The following is a 23005-nucleotide window of genomic DNA, read 5'->3' on the forward strand; positions in this document are numbered from 1 at the left end:
ACATTATTCTTTGTGATCTTTGCCAGTCTGTTAGTTGAGAAATGATATCTCATTGCAATTTTAATTTGTATTTTTTTGATTAATATTAAAGTTGAACATTTTCTTCTTTTTTAAAAAAACTTACCATGTCTACAGGACTATTGAGCTACTTTTGGAGCCACTTACCAAGATAGTATTCTCTAAAATCCAAAGAAGTGAAAGCGAATAAATAATCCTTTGTATTTCATCACAAACTAGAAGGCACCTTTGTATGTTAAAAAAGAAGTAGGCTTACAATTATGTGTCAAAAACAAAACAAAAAAGAAGCAGGCTTATGTTAAGGAAATAAATTGTCTCCTCCATGAATTCATTAGGAGATTCTCTAAACACTCTCAGGTGTATTTTAGGGCATCTAAAGCTTATCTTAAACCAGCGTTCTCAAACTTTTCATGTGCATCAGAAATCATCTGCAGGGGTTGTTTAAACATTCATTTCTAGGCCCCATCCCTAGAGTTTACAGTTCAGTAGTTTTGGGATGTTGCTTGAGAATGTGCTGATACTGCTGGTCTCAAGACCACGTTTTGAGACCCATCACAGTTCCCCAAACAACTTTAAGGAGCAGCTTCCTTTATGATCCCTGATCGCCTCCCCTTTGTTCCCATAACAAGTAGTTTAAGTTTTCTATTAAAGTCCAAACCACATGTTTACAATACCTCCACCTCTCATGAGGATTCTGAGCACCTGTGGCATTGTGTGCTGATGTCTTAGATTTTTGTCTGGATCACAGTGGTCATTAACAATTCCACCCCTCAATGACTTTAAGACCCCGATGTCCCTCTGATCAGTACCAACTGTACCTTGAACTACAGATCTCTTTGTAGTTTCACTGACCCCTTGGGAACTGTATTGCTATACTTGGGCTGTTCAGAGCTTGGGACCCAGAGAAATGAGATGGGAGGCAAATACCAAGTTGGTATTACCTGACTCCATTTCATTCAGGAAATGAAAATCAATTCTGGAAAATCATTGAAGCTGAAGATGCAGTGGGACGTGATTGAGATTCTTTGATGACTTCTAATTTTTATCACAGCTTTCAGGAGAGCAAGAAATCCATTTTGACTCCTATCATGTTGAGCCAGTCCTTGTCCAGGAAGCCTTTCTCAGAGGGTAAACAAGTAGGTGTTTTTGCCTTCCCAGGCTACTTAGTTAATTTTCCAGAAGTTTCTTTAAGTCTGAGCAAAGATTCTCAAGTTAGCCACTAGATGGCACCAAATCCCAGGAGACAATGGAGGGCTCCTTGTGATCTTAAATGTTCACTTACTCTTCTTCGCTGGATAAGAAAATTCAGAAGGGCTCTGGGGAGCAAAGGAGAGAACCTGGAGAAGGTCAGTGGTCAGCACTAGAGGTTCCAAAGGGACAGCAGTATAGCTGGTGTGCACACGCATGCACACACACCACCACACGTGCTCCAACACTCACATCTAACACTACTACCCAGGAAAGTGCCGGGAGGTAGAGTGGGCAGCCCACCCACAACACCCCCCAAACACTGAGTCAGAGGATTTATTTTCAACTGCGTGTGTGAGCTATTTGGCAGGATCAGGCAGAAAATTTGCAGCCACAATTATCACGGCCTAAGAGTATCGGATGGCTTGTGCCAGTGGTTCTCTGGGTGTGGTGCCCAATCAGTAACAGCATGAACCTCCACCTTGTGAGATATGCAGATTATTTTTTGCCCCCCCCGCCCCACCCCCTTTCCCCCAACGACTGAATCAGAAACTGGGGGTGGAGCCCAACAAGCTGTGTTTTGTTTTTTGTGTTTTTCTGAGACAGGGTCTCGCTCTGTTGCCCAGGCTGGAGTGAGGTGGTGCGATCTCGGCTCACTGCAGCCTTGAATTCCAGGCTCAAGCGATATTCCCACCTCAGCCTCTTGAGTAGCTGGGACCACAGGTGAGTACCACCAAGCCCAGTTATTTTTAAAATGATTTTTATAGAGACGGGATCTCACTATGTTGCCTAGGCTAGTCTCGAACTCCTAGGCTCAAGAGATCCTCCTGCCTCGACCTCTCAAAGTGCTGGGATTACAGGTGTGAACCTCTGTCCGGCCAATAAGCTGTGTTTTAACAAGTGCTCAGGGTGGTTCTGCTGCAGGGAACTACTGGCTGATGGATACATGGATTCCGTTATCCACCCATTCATTGATTCCTGCATTCACTCATCCAACCCTAAAGGAAGTAACCAAAACAAAGACAATTCCATGTGTAAGCATGACATATCTTCTCTGCCTTCTCTACCCAGCAAAGTGATATGAAAATGCATTGTGAACGTGTTTATAAATCAAGCTCCTTTTCCATCAGGTAGAATTCCTAGCGCTGTCAGCTAAAATGAAGGTTTCTTCAAGATGGGCCTCCAGGGCTATTGCAAAACAGCTGCTGATGGAAGGAAATTCCACTTGCTGTGCCTTATACCAGGCCGGGAGTGTCACAAGAGCCCTTTACAAGCTGCTCCCACACTGACCAAAATTGTCTTCTCGTGAATGCAAAGCAGGCAAGTCCAAGGGGCTCAGGTTAGCATGGTGCAGGGCTCCGCTGGGAAGGTGAGGGGTTATCGTCGCGGGGGAGTGTCGACTAACTGGGCTGGTGGTGCAGGGGTAGAAGAATTTACCAAGACAGTTGTAGGTAAAGAAAGGGAGATTTATTAGAGAAAGTAGGAAAATACATTTCGAGAAGGCAACGGGCAGCCTGCAAGAGAAGGGCCGACTGCAAAGAAACAAAGGCTTGCTGGAGATTTTACAGGATGGTTTTTGGGCTGATTGAGAAAGCCAAGGCAGTAGGGAGCTAACTTGCATTCTTCTGTCAGCTGGGGTGTTTGATAAATTGAGGCGTTTGATAGTGAGCAGGAAGTTTGTGAGTTATGTATGTTATCTGTGCAGGAAGCCGCATGTCCTGGGCTATAAAGAAAAGCAGACCTATAGCTTATCTGCTTCCTCTTTTTGTTTACATGTTCTGGACCATGAAGAAAGACAAATTTGTAGCTTATTTGCTTTCTCTCTTTGCCTTCCCCTGCTCCAGCCAGCCTGACTTCTTTTTTCTAATTAGGACTCCAAAGTTATGTTGTCCCTGTGCCTGCAGCCTGTGAATGGACGCCCCACCACCTCCGTCACAGCAGTGGTCAGCATAGATAAATGCACAGAACACACATCGCTCTGGCCCTCTGAGAAGAGAATGTTAGGCTTCTGAAAGAAGAGATAAGTACTGAGAGATAACATCTAAGAATCAAAATAATATATTCAGTAATTATTTTCTGAACCACTGACCTATCCTAATGCTCTGACCGATACATTCTTTACAACATCTACCCGTACATTCCAAGGACCCTTTTTCCAGGGCCCTTTTTCTCCCTCCATCCCTCTTCCTGCTGCCCCTCTTTTGCACAGGGCATGTTTCACATATACAAGATGTCTTTACGTGTCATCCCACTTTAGAGATGAGGAAATTGAGTCTCAGGGAGGGTAAACATCAACTTTGTCTTGGGGAAAGGGCAGGAAGCTGGAGGAGAGGAGGAAATGAGCTCCGGAGAAGGACAGAGGACATGGCTGGGATCCTTATGGGGTGGTGTAAGGGTACTCGTGCCCCAGGATCTGTGGGGTGAGGGTGGCGGTGACCAGTGCTAGGACCAGCTCCTCCTCTCTCGCTCCCAAGCCCACAAGAAGGCGGGGAGAAAGGGTGAGGTAGGGGGCTTCGGGAGAGCGGAGAGAGTTTGGAAAAAATCCATCCCTCCTCCCCGGCGGCTTTCCGGAGACCCTCACACAGCGCCCCCCGCCCCGCCCCAGTACATTTCCTTTCAGGGCTAAAGGCAGAGGGAAGAGGCTGCCGGGAAATGGCGGCCGCGGCCGGGCTGGGGCTTCAGCGGGAGGCAGCAGAGGGGAAGTGGCCAGCGTGGCGAATAACGGAAGGTGGTGAAGGAGAGGAAGAGGGGTCGGGTGTCCGCGGAGCTCCGAGAGGGAAGACAATCGCTTTGCCAAACATGGCAGGGCATCTGGAAAGGCCTGGGAACCTCACCCGCCCTCCCTCCCAGGCCCTTCGGGCTCTTTTCGGTCTCACTGGGAGGAGGGGGAGGGCGGCAGGTCGGGACCGGGCGCAGGCCTAGTCGTGCGACAGGAGAAGGGAAGGAAGGGCCGGCCCCAGCTGTGTCCCCCTTGCGTCTGACCTGTGCCGGGCGCCCGGGCTCCGAGTGATCTCGGGCCGGTCCCCGGGGGGAGTCCAGCTTCTCGCGCCAGGGGCGTTCTCAGCCCCAGGGCAGTCCAGGGAGTAGGTGGAAGGCGGCATGCAGCCACCTGGCCGGGGCAGGGGGAGCTGCGGGGAGCCGTTTTTTTCCTACGCAGAGCCCCTTTTTTCCTACGCAGAGCCCCTTGCTTGACACACAGTAGGCGCTCAATACATGTTTATTTTCAGTTGAGTGTTGCTTCAACTTTTATGGCTTGCGATAAATCCTTATCCTTCTGTTCTAGAAACTCACATTGCTTGCTGGATCAAGGACAGACAGCTCACCGACCATGACAGCACCATATTGGAACTTCAAAAAGTTCTGAAAACATGTTGGTTCGTTCGTTGGAGTATTTTTCAACTCCAATTCCTTTTCCTTTTTTTTTTTTTTTTTTTTTGCGCACTTTTTCCTCTGCAGAAAAACCTTAAAATGTTCTACCTTTTCCTTGAAACCTCCCCCCACTCCTTAGTTCACATTGATTTGTCTTTAAATGTTTTTGAGCAAATAATCAGAAATGCACAATTAGTGCTTGGTGGTTCTCAAATTATTTCACGCGTGGTAGTTTTGATTTTTGCTTTTCCAGTGAGGCTGTACCTTTCATCCTCAGGCAAATATGATGGCTTTCAAAAGCAGCTATGGGGTGGGAACTGGGAGTGGCTGCAAATGGGCATGGAGCGTCTTTTAGAGATAACGAAAATGTGGTGATCGTTTGCACAACTCTATAAATTACTAAAAACTATTGAATTTGCAATTGAAAAGGAGGAGAACTTTATGAAATATAAATTATAACTCAAGCTCTTAAAATGCCTTTGGAATATTAAGTAAAGAATAGTGGGGATATGATCTATTTTGTGGGGAGACTAGCAGCAAAGTAAGACATAAAGATAAAGAAACATACACTGGCCTGAGAAAGTAACAAAGTCTCTCTCTTTGAGCAAACTTTGGACAGGCTCCTCTGAGCCTTCTTTTCAACTATGCCTTGTCCTTGGGCCCTGTCCTCGGCCTGCCTAGCCCAGTTTTAGCAAGAATCCTGCTAAGAAATTCCCCCACCCTTGATACCTGATCACCTTGTCCTGCCTTGGGCAAGGATCCTGTTTAGTCAGTTGAGCAAGAATCCCCCTACCCTTGATGTCTCTCTCCCCTTAGGAATTTTCTTTCTACTGGCTCCCTCACTCTGCTGCTTGACTGTAAATCCACACTTGCCCTACTTGTCTTTGGATTGAGCTTAATTCTATACTAAAGTCTCTTTTCCCCTATTACAATAGTACTCAAAATATGCCTTTACTGCTTTTGGCTAGTGTCTGGCTCTGTTTCCGTTTGGCAGAAGACACTCTCAGACAGTGCTTCTAGTAGTATATATTAGCCTGACCTGCTGGGGTACAATTCTTTTTTAAAAAGTCTGCCAATTCACCAGGTGCAGTGGCTCACACCTGTAATCCCAGCACTCTGTGAGGCCAAGGCGGGTGGATCACATGAGGTCAGGAGTTCGAGACCAGCCTGGCCAACATGGTGAAACCCCTTTCTCTACTAAAAATACAAAAATTAACTGGGCATGGTGGTGTGCGCCTGTAATCCCAGCTACTTGGGAGGCTGAAGCAGGAGAATCACTTGAATGCAGGAGGCAGAGGTTGCAATGAGCCAAGATTGCGCCACTGCACTCCGGCCTGGGTGACAGAGTGAGCCTCCGACTCAAAACAAAACAAAACAAACAAACAAACAAAAAAACACCAATTTATTTCCAGGCCTTGTGCTGGGTGCTGAGGAAATTTGAGCAAAAACACCTATTAAGTCCCTGTCCTCAAAGAGCTCATAGTACAGTGGGGAGCCAAGTCGCAAGCAAATAGCCATACAAGTGTATTGCAATGAGGACAAGTATGAAAAGGAGGGTACATGGTGCAATGAGAGCCTGTAAAATAGGGGTATTCGACTAGTCAAGGTGGTCAGGAATTGCTTCAAAGAAGCAATTATTGAGCTGAGAGCTAAAGGAAGAATAGTGGCTAATTAGATTGGAGGTGAGAATTGGAGGAGCTGGTTTGAGGCTATGTGTTCAGAGATAGCATGGTGAGTAAAAGAGACTGAATGAAAGTGGCTGGAGTTCAACAGGCAGTAGGGACAGCAGTGTGGTGGGGGTCAGGGCATGTAGGGCCTTACAAGCCACCTTAAGCCATTCAATCTATATCCTGAGAACCATTGGAAGCCCTGTGGGATGAGGAGAAGAATCAGATTTGTCTGAAAATATTGCCCTGGGGGCCAGGCGCAGTGGCTCATGCCTGTAATCCCAGCACTTTGGCTGAGGTGGGTGGATCACCTGAGGTCGGGCGTTGGAGACCAGCCTGGCCAACATGGTGAAACCCTGTCACTACTAAAAATACAAAAAGTTAGCCAGGCGTGGTGACTCATGCCTGTAATCCCAGCTACTCGGGAGGGTGAGGCAGGAGAATCACTTGAACCTGGGAGGCGGATGTTGTGGTGAGCTGAGATCACGCCATTGCACTCCAGCCTGGGCAACAAGAGCAAAACTCTGTCTTAAAAAAAAAAAAAAAAAAAAAGCAAGAAAAAGAAAATATTTCCCTGGCTACAGTGTGGTGGATAAAGGATTGGGAAGGAGTCAGAATGTACTGGAGAGTTTCATTAGGAGCCATTTCAGCAATCTAGAGTAGAGGTAATAGTACCTTGCACTACAGTAGCTGTGGTTTACATGGAGTGGATTGATATATTTTAGGGTTTCTTAGTAGGTAAAATCCGCAGGACTTGGCAATGGATTGGAATTGGGAGGATGAGAGTGTGATATTGTGAAGTACACATTTAATCTTTATTTTAGTTTGTTTTGTGCTGCTGTAACAATACCCGAGAGTGGGTAATTTATAAACGGAAATTTATTGCCTCACAGTTCTGGAAGCTAGGAAGTCTAAGGTTAAGGTGTGGGCGGGTTTGGTGTCTGGTGAGGCCATTCTCTTTTTCCAAGATGGTCCTTGCACACACTGTGTCCTCCAGAGGAGAGGAAGGCTAGATCGTGACATGGCAGAAGATAGAAAGAAGGGCCAAGAGATAGAGCAAGAGGAGACCAATCTTGCCCTTTTATAATGGCATTAATCCCACCTGTGAGGGTAGAGCCCTCATGACTTAATCACCTCTTAAAAGTCTCACCTCTTAACACTGCTACTGTAACTGCCCAGTGGGCTCACCTTGCCTGCTGCGTAGACTGAGCCGATTTATCAAGACAGGAGAGTTGCAATGGAGAAAGAGTAATTCACACACAGCCGACTGTGCAGGAGACCAGAGTTTTATTATTACTTAAATCAGTCTCCCAGAGCATTTGGGGGATCAGTTATTATTATTATTATTTTTGAGACAGAGTCTTGCTCTGTTGCCCAGGCTGGACTGCAATGGTGTGATCTCAGCTAACTGCAACCTCTGCCTCCCGGGTTCAAGCGATTCTCCTGTCTCAGCCTTCCGAGTAGCTGGGATTACAGGTGCCCGCCACTATGCCGGTCTAATTTTTGTATTTTTTAGTAGAGATGGGGTTTCACCATGTTGGCCAGGCTGGTCTCGAACTCCTGACCCCAAGTGGACTGCCCACCTCAGCCTCTCAAAGTGCTGGGATTACAGGCGTGAGCCACTGTGCCTGGCTGGGATCAGAGTTTTTAAAGATAATTTGGCAGGTAGCGGCTTGGGAAGTACGGAGTGCTCATTGGTCAGGTTGGAGATGGAATCATAGAGGGTTGAAGTTAGTCTTTCTTGCAGTTTTGTGTTCCTGGGTGGGATGGCAGAACTGGTTGAGCCAGATTACAGATCTGGGTGGTGTCAGCTCATCCATGGAGTGTAGGGTCTGAAAAGTATCTCAAGGGCTGATTTTAGGTTTTACAATAGTGATGTTATCCCCAGGAGCAATTTGGGGAGGTTCAGACTCTTGGAGCCAGAGGCTGCATGACCCCTAAACTGTAATTTCTAATCTTGTAGCTAATTTGTTAGTCCTGCAAAGGCAGACTAGTCCCCAGGCAAGAAGGGGGTCTTTTCTTTGGGAAAGGCCTATGATTCATTTTGTTTCAGAATCAATCCACAAACTGAATTCCTTCCCAAAGTTAGTTTGACCTACGCCCAAGAATGAGCAAGGACAGCTTAAAGGTTAGAAGCAAGGTGGAGTTGGTTAGGTCTGATTTCTTTCACTGTCATAATTTCCTCAGCTATAATTTTGCAAAGATGGTTTCATTATAATGGCAATTAAATTTTTTATTTTTATTTTGTTTATTTATTTATTTATTTTGCGATGGAGTCTCACTCTGTTGCCCAGGCTGGAGTGCAGTGGCGCAATCTCAACTCACTGCAACCTCCACCTCCCAGGTTCAAGCGATTCTCCTGCCTCAGCCTCCCTAGTAGCTGGGATTACAGGTGCCCGCCACCATGCCCAGCTAATTTTTGTATTTTCAGTAGAGACAAGGTTTCACCATGTTGACCAGGCTGGTCTCGAACTCCTGACCTTAGGTGATCCACCCGTATCGGCCCCCCAAAGTTCTGGGATTACAGGTATGAGCCACCATGCCCATCGGGTAATTAAATTTTAACATGAGTTTTGGAGAAGACAAACGTTCAAACCATGGTAGTCTTTATCCTCATTTTCCCGAATTACAGCTTTTAAAACCCTTAGAATCTCTGAGGTGATAAGTGTATCTTTTGCCCCGGGTGTGGTGGCTTATGCTTATAATCCCAGCACTTTGGGAGGCTGAGGTGGGTGGATCACTGGGGGTCAGGAGTTTGAGACCAGCCTGACCAACATGGTGAAACCCCATCTCTACTTAAAATACAGAATTAGCTGGGCGTGGTGACGCATGCCTGTAATCCTAGCTACTTGGGAGGCTGAGGCAGGAGAATCGCTTGAACCTGGGAGGTGGAGGTTGCAGTGAGCTGAGATCGCGCCTGTGCGCTCCAGCCTGGGCAACAAGAACGAAACTCCGTCTCAAAAAAATAAAAATAGAAATAGAAATAAAAAAGAGTATCTTCTGCATGCTAAAAAGATAACTGGTGGCTGAGGCTCCTAGGTAGATTTAGGATAGGGGGCTGGTCAAGGCAGGATTAGAGAGTTGAGACTTTTTTACCACATCCCCAACCTCTGGGGAAGGGAGAGGAGCTGAAGGTTAAATTGACTAGCAGTGGCCAATGATGTAATCAATCATGCCTACGTAGTAAAGCCTCTATTTTATTTATTTTTAATTTTTAATTTTTATATTTTGAGACAGAGTCTCACTCTTGTTGCCCAGGCTGGAGTGCAACGGTGTGATCTCGCCTCACTGCAACCTCCATCTCCTGGGTTCAAGCGATTCTCCTGCCTCAGCCTCCCAAGTAGCTGGGGTTACAGGCATGCACCACCATGCCCAGCTAATTTTGTATTTTTAGTAGAGACGGGGTTTTGCCATGTTGGCCAGACTGGTCTCGAACTCCTGACCTTATGTGATCCGCCCACCTCGGCCTCCCAAAGTGCTGGGATTACAGGCGTGAGCCACCATGCCTGGCCGTAAAGCCTCTATAAAAACGTGAAAGAACTGGGTTTGGAGAGCTTCTGGATAGTGAATACATGGAGGTTCCTAGAGGGTGCTGTTCCTGGAGAGGGCATGGAAGCTTGGTGCCCCTTATCCTGTACCTTGCCCTATGTGACTGTTCCATCTGGCTGTCCATCTATATGCTTTGTAATATCCTTTATAATAAACCTGTAAACATGTTTTTCAGAGTTCTGTGACCCTCTCTAGCAAATTAATCAAACCCAAGGAGAGGGTCATGGGAACCCTGATTTATAGTGGGTCAGTCAGAAGCACAGCTTACAACCTGGCATCTGAAGTGGAGAGCAGTCTTGTGAGCCTGAGCTCTCAAACTATGGGATCTGACACTATCTCCAGGTAGGTAGTGACAACTGAATTCAGTTAGAGGACATCCAGCTGGCGTCTGCTGCAAAATTGATTGCTTGGTATACGGGAAAATTCTCCCATACATCTGGGGCTACAGAAGCATTCTGTGTTAAATAGAGAGTATAGGAAAATCCGCACTTTGTTTACTCCCCCCTATATCTTACAGTGAGAGTGAGCGATCAAGGGTGACTTCTCAGTTTCTGGCTTGTACAACTGGATGTTTGGAGTAACAGCATTAAGAAGCAGGACGTTTAAGATCACATTGAATACTAAGTTCAGGTATGAGGATTGTGAGTTTAGTCTTAGACATGTTGTGTTTGACGTATCTTTGAGAACACCCAAGAGAAGTTATATAGATGGATGGATGGATCTAGAGCTTAGAAGGGGCCTATATACTGGATATATAAATTGTGTGCTGTATGGATATAGGTGATAATTCAAGCCATGTGTGGGGATAAGGTTGTCTAGGCCAGAGAGTATCAGAATGAGAATGTAGGAGATCAAAGAGGGAGCCTTGAGAAACTCCAGTATTTCATGTTGAGTACGGGAGGGTCCTGCTGCAAAGGAGACTGGGAAACAGCAGCAGGGAGGTTTAAAAGAAAGTTAGAAAGGACTTGTGTCATTGAAGCCAAAAAAGAAACTGTTTCAAGAAGTAGGGAATGGACTGTTAACAATGTCCATTGCTGCTCAGAGGTCAAATAAGATGTGGACTGGTAAAATTTAAGAATATGGAGGCATTGGTGTCCTGGACAGATCTATTTTCATGGAATGACAGGGCAGAAATCTAGAATGGAATGGATTGGAGTGTGGTTAGCAGAGAGAGGAAGGCACCTTTTTTTTTTTTTTTTTTTTTTTTTTTGAGACGGAGTTTCACTCTTGTTGCCCAAGCTGGAGTGCAATGGTGTGATCTCGGCTCACTGCAACCTCCGTCTCCCGGGTTCAAGCAATTCTCCTGCCTCAGCCTCCCAGGTAGCTGGGATTACAGGCGCGTGCCACCATGCCTGGCTAATTTTTTGTATTTTTAGTAGAAAAGGGGTTTTGCCATGTTAGCCAGGCTGGTCTCGAACTCCTGACCTCAGGTGATCCGCCCACCTCAGCCTCCCAAAGTGCTGGGATTACAGGTGTGAGTTACTGCGCCCGGCCGGTAGGCAAGTTAATGGAAACAAAGAGTATAGGCAACTATTTGAAGCAGTTTGGCTGTGAAGGGCATGGAAAAGTCAGGGTAGAAGCAGAAGTGAGACTAGGGGTCAAGAGAGGCCTTTTAAATTTATTATTGTTATTATTTTTTGAAACGGGGTCTCATGCTGTTGCCCAGGCTGGAGTGCAGTGACACAGTCACAGCTCACTGCAGCCTTGACTTCCTGGGCTCAGGCGATTCTTCCACCTCTGTCTCCTGAGTAGCTGGGACTACAGGCGCGCACACCACCACGCTGGGCTAATTTTTGTATTTTTTGTAGAGACAGAGTCTCGCCATGTTACCCAGGCTGGTCTCGAATTCCAGGGCTCAAGCAATCTGTCTGCCTTAGCCTCCCAGAGTGCTGGGATTACAGTCTTGAGCTACTACACCCAGCCGAAGACTTTTTTTAATAGGGAGAAATTTTGTGGATGTGTAAAGTTTACAATTAAGGGTCTGTAGGGAGTGAGTGGTTAAAAATACAGCAGAGAGATAGGATAAATCATAGTGTACATTTGTTAAGAAAGAGGAGCATCTGGAATCGAAAGCTTAGGTGGAGGAATTAGTGTTCACTAGAAGGCAAGAGTATCTGCCTTAATTGAGGAACTAACTGCTGGTAGGATGTGTGCAGGTATAGTTGATTTATTTTGGTGTTAGGAAGATGAGAGAGAACTTCCTTCTGAAGAGTACCCCAACCCCATTATTTTTTCTGTAAATGAGGGTGTGGTCATCTGCATGTAGAGATAATAAGGAGGAGGAGTTGGAAGGCTAAAGAGAATGGAGAAGGTTCAATGAGTTGTAAGGGTGAGGGCAGATTGTAGGTTGACCAGAGAAATATAGAAGGACTGCTGAGAAATGTTGATGGCTCACTTCTGGTTGTTGATGGTAAATTTACTATGAGCCAAGCTTTATTTTTTCTAAGTGCTTCTCTAAGTGTTCTAGTGTTTTATTTAATCCCCTAAGCAGCTCTATGAGGTAGGTATTATTATTATCACCCCCTTGTCACAGATGGTGAAATGGAGGTACAGCAAAGTTGTGTCATTTGTTTAAGGACAAAGAGCTAGGTTTGGAGCCAGGTAGTCTGACTCTAAAGCCTATGATCTTAACCATCACTCTAAAATATATCCTAAAAATAAGTCCTGATCATACTTTTTCATTGATAAACATAGATCTGTATAATCACATTTAAGGACTACATTGCATTCCATTGTATGGGTGTAGCACATGTTAAAAGGTGATCTAAGCATTTTTTTTTTTCTTCAGTAGGCACAAGCTCAGTTGCCAGAATAGGAATAAACTGTGCTTTGTGTTTCTTTGCCCACTCGGCTATATAGTAAGAATGTTTAGGAAGGCTGGCAGTGAACATGGAGTTGTTTGCCTTTCTGGGCCTGAGTAGAGGCTCTGTTCAAATCAAGCCTTTCAGTATATTAGACTCTGACTCTTTCATAGAGACCATCTCCATGGATTTGTAAGTTGGTTTTATGCTTGATGGTCTGTCCAGTGACTTTTCCAGAAACTCTCTAGCTGCATTCTCGAGTCAATGCCAAATCTCAGAAAGGAGAGAGCTTATTTGAACCCTAGGTTACAAGAGTTTTGATTTCCTTTCCTTCTAGTTTGCTGTATTTTCCAATTTTCTATAGAGAGTACATATAATTTTCATTTTGTGGGGAAAAGTAAAGTTAACATCCCTAAAATAAAAAAGCCAGGCTAGGAAGGGAATAGAGGTCTAAGACTCAGTATTTTTAAAATCTTCTATAGCTAAACATGTTTACTCTGTGTCTTAGTTTATTTTGTGTTATTATAACAGAATACCTGAGACTGTGTAATTTATAAAGAAAAGAGGTTTATTTAGAGGTTTATTTAGTTTTGCAGACTGGGAAGTTCAAGGGCATGGCCTCAGCTTCTGGTGAGAGCTTTCTCTCTCTCTCTCTTTTTTTTTCAAGACAAAGTCTTGCTCTGTCGCCCAGGCTGGAGTGCAGTGGTGCAATCTCGGCTCACTGTAACCTCCACTTCCCAGGTTCAAACAGTTCTCCTGCCTCAGCCTCCTGAGTAACTGGGACTACAGGTGCACGCCACCGTGTCTGGCTAATTTTTTTATAGTTTTAGTAGAGATGGGGTTACACCATGTTGGCCAGGCTGGTCTCGAACTCCTGATCACAGGTGATCTGCTTGCCTCGACCTCCTAAAGTGCTGGGATTACAGGCATGAGCCACTACACCTGGCTGAGAGCTTTCTTGACATGGCAGAGAAGGTCAAAGGGGAAATGAACACATGTGAAGAGGCAAAACCCAAGAGGCATCCTGGCTTTATAAAATCCTACTCTTGTGGGGAACTAATTCATTCCTAAGGGAATGAATCCAGTTTTGAAAGAGGGAGAACTCACTCACTACCGTGAGAATGGCACCAAGCCAATCATGAGGTATCTGCTCCCATGACCCAAACATCTTCCATTAGGCCTCACCTCCCAACATTCCACATTAGGGATCAAATTTCAACATGAGTTTTGGTGAGGACAAACTATATCCAAAGTAGAGCATTCTATAACTCAACAACTCCATTCCTAGGAATTTCATTTCAAGAGAAATGAAAGCTTATGTGTATATAAAGATGTATACACCAATGTTCTTACCAATTTTATTTATAATTGCCCCAAACTAGAAACAGACAAATGTGCGTAAACAAGTGAGTAGATAAACTGTGGTATATCAATGCAAGGGAATACTACTTAGCAATAAAATGGAATACTACTTAGCAATAAAATGGAATAAATCATTCATATATATACCAACATGGACAAATCTCAAAATAATTATGCTGGGTGAAATATGTCAGATTAAAAAGGAGAGTATATACTGTATTACTACATTTATATATTATAGGAAATGCAAATTAATGTGCATTTTCAGTACTCAGATCAGTGGTTACCTCTGGAGGTGAGGATTAACTAGGAAGGGGCATGAAGGAATCTTATGAGGCGATGGAGATGTTCTATATCTTGGTCTAGTTACACCAGTGTATACATATATCAATTTCATTAAGCTGCGCATTTGAGATTTGTGCATGTTATTCTGTGACTGTTGTATCTCAATAAAAAGGTTAAGACAAAGGTTAGCTCCTTTTGTCAGTCTCCTTTCCCTTTCCCTTGACCCTTTCCTATATTTCTTTTTCTCTCCATTCCTCTCTGTTCTTTACTTTTTGTGTCCTTTTGAGAGAGAGTTCATGGCACTTCAGGCACTCATGCTGACTCTACACTTAACCCTGCCAATTAAATGTTCATATCCCTTCAAATGTACAGTTTATTCAGGAAAGTAGGATTGAAGAAGTCTGTGGTTAAAGAATAGCTCTTAGGAGTGAACATTTCTTCCTTTTCCCTTGCACTTGAATTAGATATGTATACTCGGGCCTTCACTTCTGTTTTGGTATTTCTTTTCCTTTTTTTTTTTTTTGAGACAGAGCCTCTGTCACCCAGGCTGGAGTGTAGTGGTGTGATTACAGCTCACTGTAGCTTCAACCTTTCAGGCTCAGGCAGTCCTCCTGTCTCAGCCTCCCGAGTAGCATGTGCCACCATGCCCGGCTAATTTTTTAAGTTATTTGTAGAGATGGGGTCTCCCTATGTTGCCCAGACTGGTCTCGAACTCCTGTACTCAAGCAATCCTCCTGCCTTGGCTTCCCAAATTGCCGGGATTACAGGCATGATCCACTGTGCCCAGCTCTGTTGTGGTATTTCTGTAAGAACTGGTGTCATAGGAATCAGACAGACTTGCTTTTGAGTCCCTGCTGCACCACTTGTTAGCTATTTGATCCTGAGACAATGACTTATCTTCTATGATCCTCAGTTTTCTCATCCAGAGCATGGGTATAATAATGCCTACCTCTTCGGTTGTCTTTTTTTTTTTTTTTTTTTTTTTGAGATGGAATTTCGTTCTTGTTGTCCAGGCTGGAGTGCAATGACGTGATCTTGGCTCACTGCAACCTCAGTCTCCTGGGTTCAAGCGATTCTCCAACCTCAGCCTCCCGAGTAGCTGGGACTACAGGCATGCACCACCATGCTCGGCTGATTTTTGTATTTTTAGTAGAGATGAGGTTTCACCATGTTGGCCAGGCTGGTCTCAAACTCCTGACCTCAGGTGATCTGCCCACCTCGGCCTCCCAAAGTGCTGGGATTATAGGCATGAGCCACCGCGCCCAGCCAATTGTCTTAAGAATTAAATGAGTTAATATTGCTAAAGCACTTTGCCTGCCACCGAGAGGCCACTTAATTTTGGATGGCTTTCTTATTTCCAAAGATTGTGAACTTGTGACTTTTGATTCTTGGATGACATCTAGCCCTGCTCCATTAGATATTAAATAACTCTTTTTATTGTTACTACTGTAACAACTAGGGGGAGGACTTATACTTGCAATATGACTCTTAAATCTGTCCTTGGGCTCACATAACATGTTTCTTACCATATAAGAATGGAGAAGATTTTTTTTTATTGGCTTCCACAACATTCCTGGGTGGTTGGTTTGACACAGCTACTTGTTGCTATCCTGTTACTGAGGTGAAGACAGGAGAGGCATCTTGACTTCACCAAGGTCTTACATCTTGTATGGTGATAGGTCTGGCACTGACAAATGTTCTATATCTTTCCTTGAGCAGACGTAATAAGATATTATGGACATCTGAGTAAATAAAAATAGGGCTATGGTTTTTCTTCCTACCCCAGACTCTACCAGATGACTCATTCCTACTACATAGGAGTAACAGTGAATGTCAATCATAACACAGATGCCTATTTATTTCTCTCCTTACTGACTCATTTTTGAGAGCTTTTTAGCTAGCTGCACTATTTAGTTGATCTCAAAGTTTTATCTTCTGTAGGGAAGTTTTGGTGGAAAGAAAACTGATACTTGCTGAATGATTGCTCTGTGTCAAACATAGGGCTAGTTGTTTTTAAGGAGGTCTAATCAACTCTGAGGTAATAAACACTATTGGATTTTGGAGAATGAGAAAACTTGATTGTAGAAAAGAGAACCAGTTTCTATACCACCACTCAGCTAATATGTGACAGAAGCAATATGCCTTATCCCCATCCATTGATTTTATTTCTTTTTGCTTCAGATTTAAAGAGCATGTGACAAATAGTCTAGCCTTTCTCTGTCTTAGCCCCATTGCAGTCACTGTTAACCAACTATCTGCTTGAAACCAAAATGACTCAGCCTAACCACAGAAGCAAATCAAACACTGATGGCCCATAATCTCCAGACAAGGCTTTAACCAAACCTCTGTCTATCCGTCTATCCATTTGTTCATTCATTCAACAGATATTTGTTGAGCATTGACTCTTTGCTAGACATTGTGTGAGGGGTTGCTGTTGATCCTAGAGTAGAACTATTTATCTTCCACAAATGAGGCATGGCCCTGCTAGGGACCTGTGTTACTAGCAAGCAGCTTTAAGGTTAGTGTAGGAAGAGGGGATAGAGTCTCAGAAGGAAGAAAATAAATATTTAGAGAGTATGGATTGTATCCGATTCATGGGACCTTGGAAGTTTATTAACTGCCAGGAGGATTCCTAGTTCTCAGCTCTAGGCAGCAGCATCTTGGAAGGCTTCTCTGAAGGATCTAAGCCTCAGATGTTCCCCTTTCAGCTTCTGCCCTCCATTCCCTGCACTCCTGGGTCTTAGATGGTCATGCTTGTCTCTGTATCCAAAACCTACTTTTTGGCACATGTTTATTTCCTCCCAGCTGTAAGAACGGCTTGTTCACTTGGGAAGGTCAGACTTCAGACTGGAACTCTTTGCCATTTCAGAGGGGCTGTGAGGATACATAGTATACCTGGGGGAATGAAGGAGTTGGGTCTCACTCCCCAGGATAAGGCAAACAAAAACAAGTACAGACACATATCACTATGACTTAGGTATGGATTAAAGATTAACTGCGCCTTGCACAGAGGTGGCTCTAAATACATATTTTCTGCATCCCATCTTGAGCATCATTTTTTGGCTCTATTGTATTCTGCACTTCCTTCCCAGTTCAGCGTTTCCTAATTCACTGACAGGCAGTTGAAAAATTGCCCCACATTTGGTATTACAAAAGTTTATGCATCATGTTTCTTTCTTTTCTTTTCTTTTCTTTTTTTTTTTTTTTTTTTGAGACGGAGTCTTGCTCTGTTGCCCAGTCTGGAGTGCAGGGGCACGATCTCAGCTCACTGCAAGCTCCGCCTCCTGGGTTCATGCCATTCTCCTGCCTCAACCTCCTGAGTAGCTGGGACTACAGGCACCCACCACCACGCCCGGCTAATTTTTTGTATTTTTAGTAGAGACGGGGTTTCACGGTGTTAGCCAGGATGGTCTTGATCTCCTGACCTTGTGATCCGCCCGCCTCGGCCTCCCAAAGTGCTGGGATTACAGGTGTGAGCCACCGTGCCCAGCCTGCACCACATTTCTTAAAGGCATATATAGTGATGATTTTCTTTTCTAGTTTTGCTAATGGTGTATGTTTTGCTGATCATGTAGTAACAATGTTTTCTTTAGAAATTTATGAAAGTACAAAAAGATATATATGAAAACAAATGAGCCAGAGGAAATTACTGTTGACATTCTGGCATATTTTCCTCCAGTTTTTCAACAAATCTTGAACATATGATCTTGAATTACTCTTTTAAAAATTGACATTATAACATGTGCATTTTCCTGTTTTCATTTAAAAATTCCCATAGTCATCTGTTTCAGGGTTTGCATATTCTCCCTCTTATGGCTGTAGGCAGGTTCACTGAATGACACCTTAGCCTTGAAGCCCTCTATGACCACTCTTGACCTTATATATCCTGCCTCTGGAATGGACTGAAGTGAAGATGAGTCCCGTGTTCTCTATCTCTTAATAGTGGTTTCATGTGAGGGAGTTCTGCTTGCTGGATAGAGTGAATCACATTCTCCAAGACACCAGCCTTCTAAAAAATTTACCATATAGGGCTGGGCGCGGTGGCTCACGCCTGTAATCCCAGCACTTTGGGAGGCCGAGGCAGGCAGATCACGAGGTCAGAAGTTCAAGTCTAGCCTGACCAATATGGTGAAACCCTGGCTGTGCTGCAAATACAGAAATTAGCCAGGTGTGGTGGCGCTCGCCTGTAGTCCCAGCTACTTGGGAGGCTGAGGCAGGAGAATTGCTTGAACCTGGGAGGCAGAGGTTGCAGTGAGCCGAGATTCTGCCCTTAGGACAGTGCTGTGCAATAGGAATGTCTTCATAAAAACATTTTTGGGAAAAGTACTTACTTTCTCTGAGTCTGAGTTTCCTCATCTGGCACATCTGTTTCCTCATCTGATCCATGTGGATCACAGGTATACCAAGTCATTGGGTTGTTTTGGTGATTAAATGAGAAAATGTCTATAGACAAACCCAGTGCTTGGCACATAGAATGTGCTCCATAAATGTCAGTCATTATTACTATTCCCTGATAAATGAAGTAGTGTCGAGAAGTATTGATTGAGTATGGAAAACAGGACAGGGCTTAGAAGTGGCGATTAATCATGATACAAAAATAAAAATTATTCTCCTGCAAAACCCGCTTGCTTTATGCACATTGGACTATTGGGGCAGAGACCATGGTGGGCCTGTGGGCTTTGAAACCACTTCAGAAAGCATTTTACCTTAGAGCATTCTTTTTTATATTTATTTTTAAAAAGAAGCTGTCTTGGGTGGTTATTCCCTTTTTTTTTTCTTTTTCTTTCTTTTTTCATTTTTTCTGAGACGGGGTCTGACTCTGTCGCCCAGGCTGGAGTGTAGTGGCATGATCTTGGCTCACTGCCACCTCTGTCCCCTGGGCTCAAGCAATCCTCCCACCTCAGCTTCCCAAGTAGCTGGGACCGCAGACATGTGCCACCATGCCTGGTTGTTTTTTTGTATTTTTAGTAGAGACGTGGGTCTCACCATGTTGCCCAGGCTGATCTTGAACTCCTGAGCTCAAGCGATCTGCCCACCTTGGCCTCCCAAATTGCTTGGATTACAGGTGTGAGCCACTGCGCCTGGTCAGAGTATTCTTTTTTTTTTTTTTTTTAAGATGGAGTTTCATACTGTTGCCCAGGCTGGAGTACAGAGGTGCGATCTCTGCTCATTGCAACCTCCGCCTCTCAAGCAATTCTCCTGCCTCAGCCTCCCAGGTAGCTGGGATTAGGGGCATTCGCCACCATGCCCAGCTAATTTTTTGTATTTTTAGTAGAACAGGGTTTCCCCATGTTGGCTAGGCTGGTCTCGAACTCCTGACCTCGTGATCCACCTGCCTTGGCCTCCCGAAGTGCTGGGATTATAGGCGTGAGCCACCGCGCCTGGCCATGGTCAGAGTATTCTTAAAGAACATCAAAATGAGTATAGGGTGGGAAGGGACTAACATTTTTTGAATGCCTACTATGTGCCTGACACTGTAAAGTGCTTCCTCCACGGTTTCTCATTTAATGCTCTCAACAATATTGTGAGGTAGAGACATAATCCCAGCTTTACTGATAATGTTGCTGAACCTCAGACAGGCCCTGAAAGTCTTAGAAGTTCACATAACTGCTAAGAGGCAGAACTTCCATGCAAATCCCAGGAGTACCTGGCTCCAAGCCCACGATCCTCTTACTTCACCATGATGGTCTGCTTGCTGAAGGGCTCAGCAAAGCAGCCAACCTACCATCTCCTTCACCTTGAAAAAGCCCAGATTTCATGAAAGGCAAAGGGGAGAGAGCCTGAAGAAGGTCAGTGGTCAGCACTAGAGGTGTGCCAAAGGACAGCAGTACCTGTCAGGACAGCAGCACAGATGTGTGCATGTGTATATATACATGTGAATATACATACACACACACATGCACACACACACCAGCAGTGCTCTAACTCAAATCTAACACTACTACCCAGGAGAGTTTGCTGGGAGGTAGAGTAGGCCACCTACAACCCCCCGAAACACTGGGTCATTTTCAACTATGTGCGTGAACTAGTTGGCAAGATCAGTCAGAAAGTCTGCAGCCTTGGCCGGGCGCGGTGGCTCAAGCCTGTAATCCCAGCACTTTGGGAGGCCGAGACGGGCGGATCACGAGGTCAGGAGATCGAGACCATCCTGGCTAACACCGTGAAACCCCGTCTCTACTAAAAATACAAAAAACTAGCCGGGCGAGGTGGCGGGCACCTGTAGTCCCAGCTACTCAGGAGGCTGAGGCAGGAGAATGGCGTAAACCTGGGAGGTGGAGCTTGCAGTGAGCTGAGATCCGGCCACTGCACTCCAACCTGGGCGACAGAGCGAGACTCCGTCTCAAAAAAAAAAAAAAAAAAAAAAAAAAAAAAAAAAAAAGTCTGCAGCCACAACAATCATGGCCTAAGAGGATCTCTACTGATGGCTTGTGCTAGTGGTTCTCAGCGTATTATTCCTGGACCAGGAACATCAGCAGTACTTGATATGCAAATTCTTTGCTCCTCTCCCCACTCCCTGCACCCCAGACTAAATCAGAAACTCTGGAGGTAAAGCCCAATAAGTTGTGTTTTAACAAGTGCTCAGGGTGGTTCTACTGCAGGGAATTACTGACTGATGGATGCATGGATTCCGTTAACAACCCATTCATTTATTCCTGCATTTTTTCATTCAATCGTAAAAGTGGTAACCAAAACAGAAACAAACCTATGTGTAAGCATGGCATATCTTCTCTGCTTCACCTGGCAAAGTGATATGAAAATGCATTGCAAATATGTTTACAAATCAAACTCCTTTCCCATCAGGGAGAATTCCTAGTGCTGTCAGCAAAAAAATGAAGAATTCTCCAAGACAGGCCTCGAGAGCTATTGCAAAACAGCTGCTGATGGAATGAAATCTGCTTGCTGTGCCTGATACCAGGCTGGGAGTGTCACAAGATCCTTTTCACAACTTGCTCCCACACTCAGTCTTGTCAGTGCAAAGCAGGTATGTCCAAGGGGTCACCAGATTAGTACAGCACAAGACTCCACTGGGAAAGACCTTGGTGGATTCAGCAAATAAAATAACTCCCTGGGAGTCAGACTCTCAGCCATACCCAAGACATGTCCTCCTCTTTTCTTATACACCTTCTTTATCCATGAGCACACTCAAACCCGACATCCTTGGTCCTGACCATGGGGGACTTTAGCTGCTGTGTAAAGCTCCTGAAACTCAAGGATAGAAGAGATATGTTTTAAGAACACACAGGGTTTTCCTCAACCTTGACCAAAAGGCAGGTCCGCCTGTTGGGAGGGCTCTTCAGAGACAGCAACCCATACTTGCCCCCAGTTTTCCACCCCATAAAGGCTTCCCAGACCTCTCTCTACCTCTATCATCCTGTCTCCAGGCCACTATCCCCTGGCAAAGACACTGCTATAGTTTGGATGATGGTGACCCCTCCAAAATTTGTGTTGAAACATAATCCCCAATTGGCTGGGTGCAGTGGCTCACCCCTGTAATCCCAGCACTTTGGAAGGCTGAGGTGGGCGGATCACGAGGTCAGGAGATCGAGACCATCCTGGCTAATACAGTGAAACCCAGTCTCTATTAAAATACAGAAAATTAGCCAGGTGTGGTGGCAGGCACCTGTAGTCCCAGCTACTCGGGAGGTTGAGGCAGGAGAATGGCATGAGCCCGAGAGGTGGAGCTTGCAGTGAGCCGAGATCATGCACTGCACTTCAGCCTGGGTGACAGAGTGAGACTTCGTCTCAAAAAAAAAAAAAAAAAAAAAAAGAAATATAATCCCCAATTAAACAGTATTAAAAGGTGTAGCCTTTGGGAGGCCATATCTTTTAAGTCATGAGGTCTCTGCCCTCATACATGGGATTAGCACCCTTATAACAAGGCTCAAGGTTGAAGGGCACTCTCTTGCCCTTCTGTCCCTTCCATCATGTGAAGACACAGTGCTCCTCCTTTCTGGAGGATGCAGCAACAAGGTGCCATCTTGGAAGCAGAGGGCGGCCCTCATCAGACACCAATCCTACCAGCACCATGATTTTGGACTTTACAGCCTCCAGAACTATGAAAAATAAATTTTTATTCTTTATAAATTATTTTAGTCTAAGTATTTTTATTATTTTGTTTTTATTTCATAATCATAAACTTAACTGCAATCCAACTAGACATAGAAGGAGTAAGGAAAATATGGAACCCAAAAAACTGCAGTGGGAGTACCAAGATTATAGGATACTGTGAGCAAATGAGGTGGAGTGCTCTCCCGAGCTACAGAAGGAATGATCTGGTGGTTAAAACACAAGTCACATCTATTAGAGTTATCTACAGTCAGCAATAGTTATCTTCTTGTTGATCTTGCCATTCCTGCTCCCAAAGTGCCCCATGGCTTCCACGATATTCATGCCTTCTTTCACCTTGGCAAAGATCACATGCTTGCCATCCAACCACTTCATCTTGGCAGTGCAGGTGAAAAACTAGGAACTATTTGCGTTGGGTCCAGCATTTTCCATGAACAAGATGCCAGGACCTGTATGCTTCAGGATGAAGTTCTGGTCATCAGATTTCTCCCCATAGATGGACTTGCCATCAGTGCTATTATGGCATGTGAAGTCACCACCCTGACACATAAAGTCTGGGATAATTCTGTGAAAGCAGGAACCCTTATAACCAAATTATTTCTCTCCAGTGCTCAGAGCATGAAAATTTTCTGCTGTCTTTGGAACTTTGTCTACAAACAGAAGAAGATGCAGCCTAAGGGCTCACCATGGGTGGCGATG

At 44.8% G+C, this 23005-nt stretch overlaps 1 protein-coding gene across 2 annotated transcripts in view; it reads left to right on the plus strand.

Annotated features, from left to right (window-relative positions):
* Positions 1–23005, plus strand: part of TCEAL2 (transcription elongation factor A like 2) — a 647988-nt gene that overhangs the window by 78332 nt on the left and 546651 nt on the right. Inside the window, exon 1 of one of the 2 annotated variants that reach the window (XM_050775987.1) lies at positions 9297–9300. The exons of the other annotated variant lie outside the window; for it this stretch is intronic. The gene's annotated coding sequence lies outside the window, so the exon portion shown is untranslated. Of the gene's footprint in view, positions 1–9296; positions 9301–23005 lie in introns of those variants that run through there. 2 annotated transcript variants of the gene reach the window in all.

The sequence above is a fragment of the Macaca thibetana genome, chromosome X, assembly GCF_024542745.1.
Source record: "Macaca thibetana thibetana isolate TM-01 chromosome X, ASM2454274v1, whole genome shotgun sequence".
Lineage (NCBI taxonomy): Eukaryota > Metazoa > Chordata > Mammalia > Primates > Cercopithecidae > Macaca > Macaca thibetana.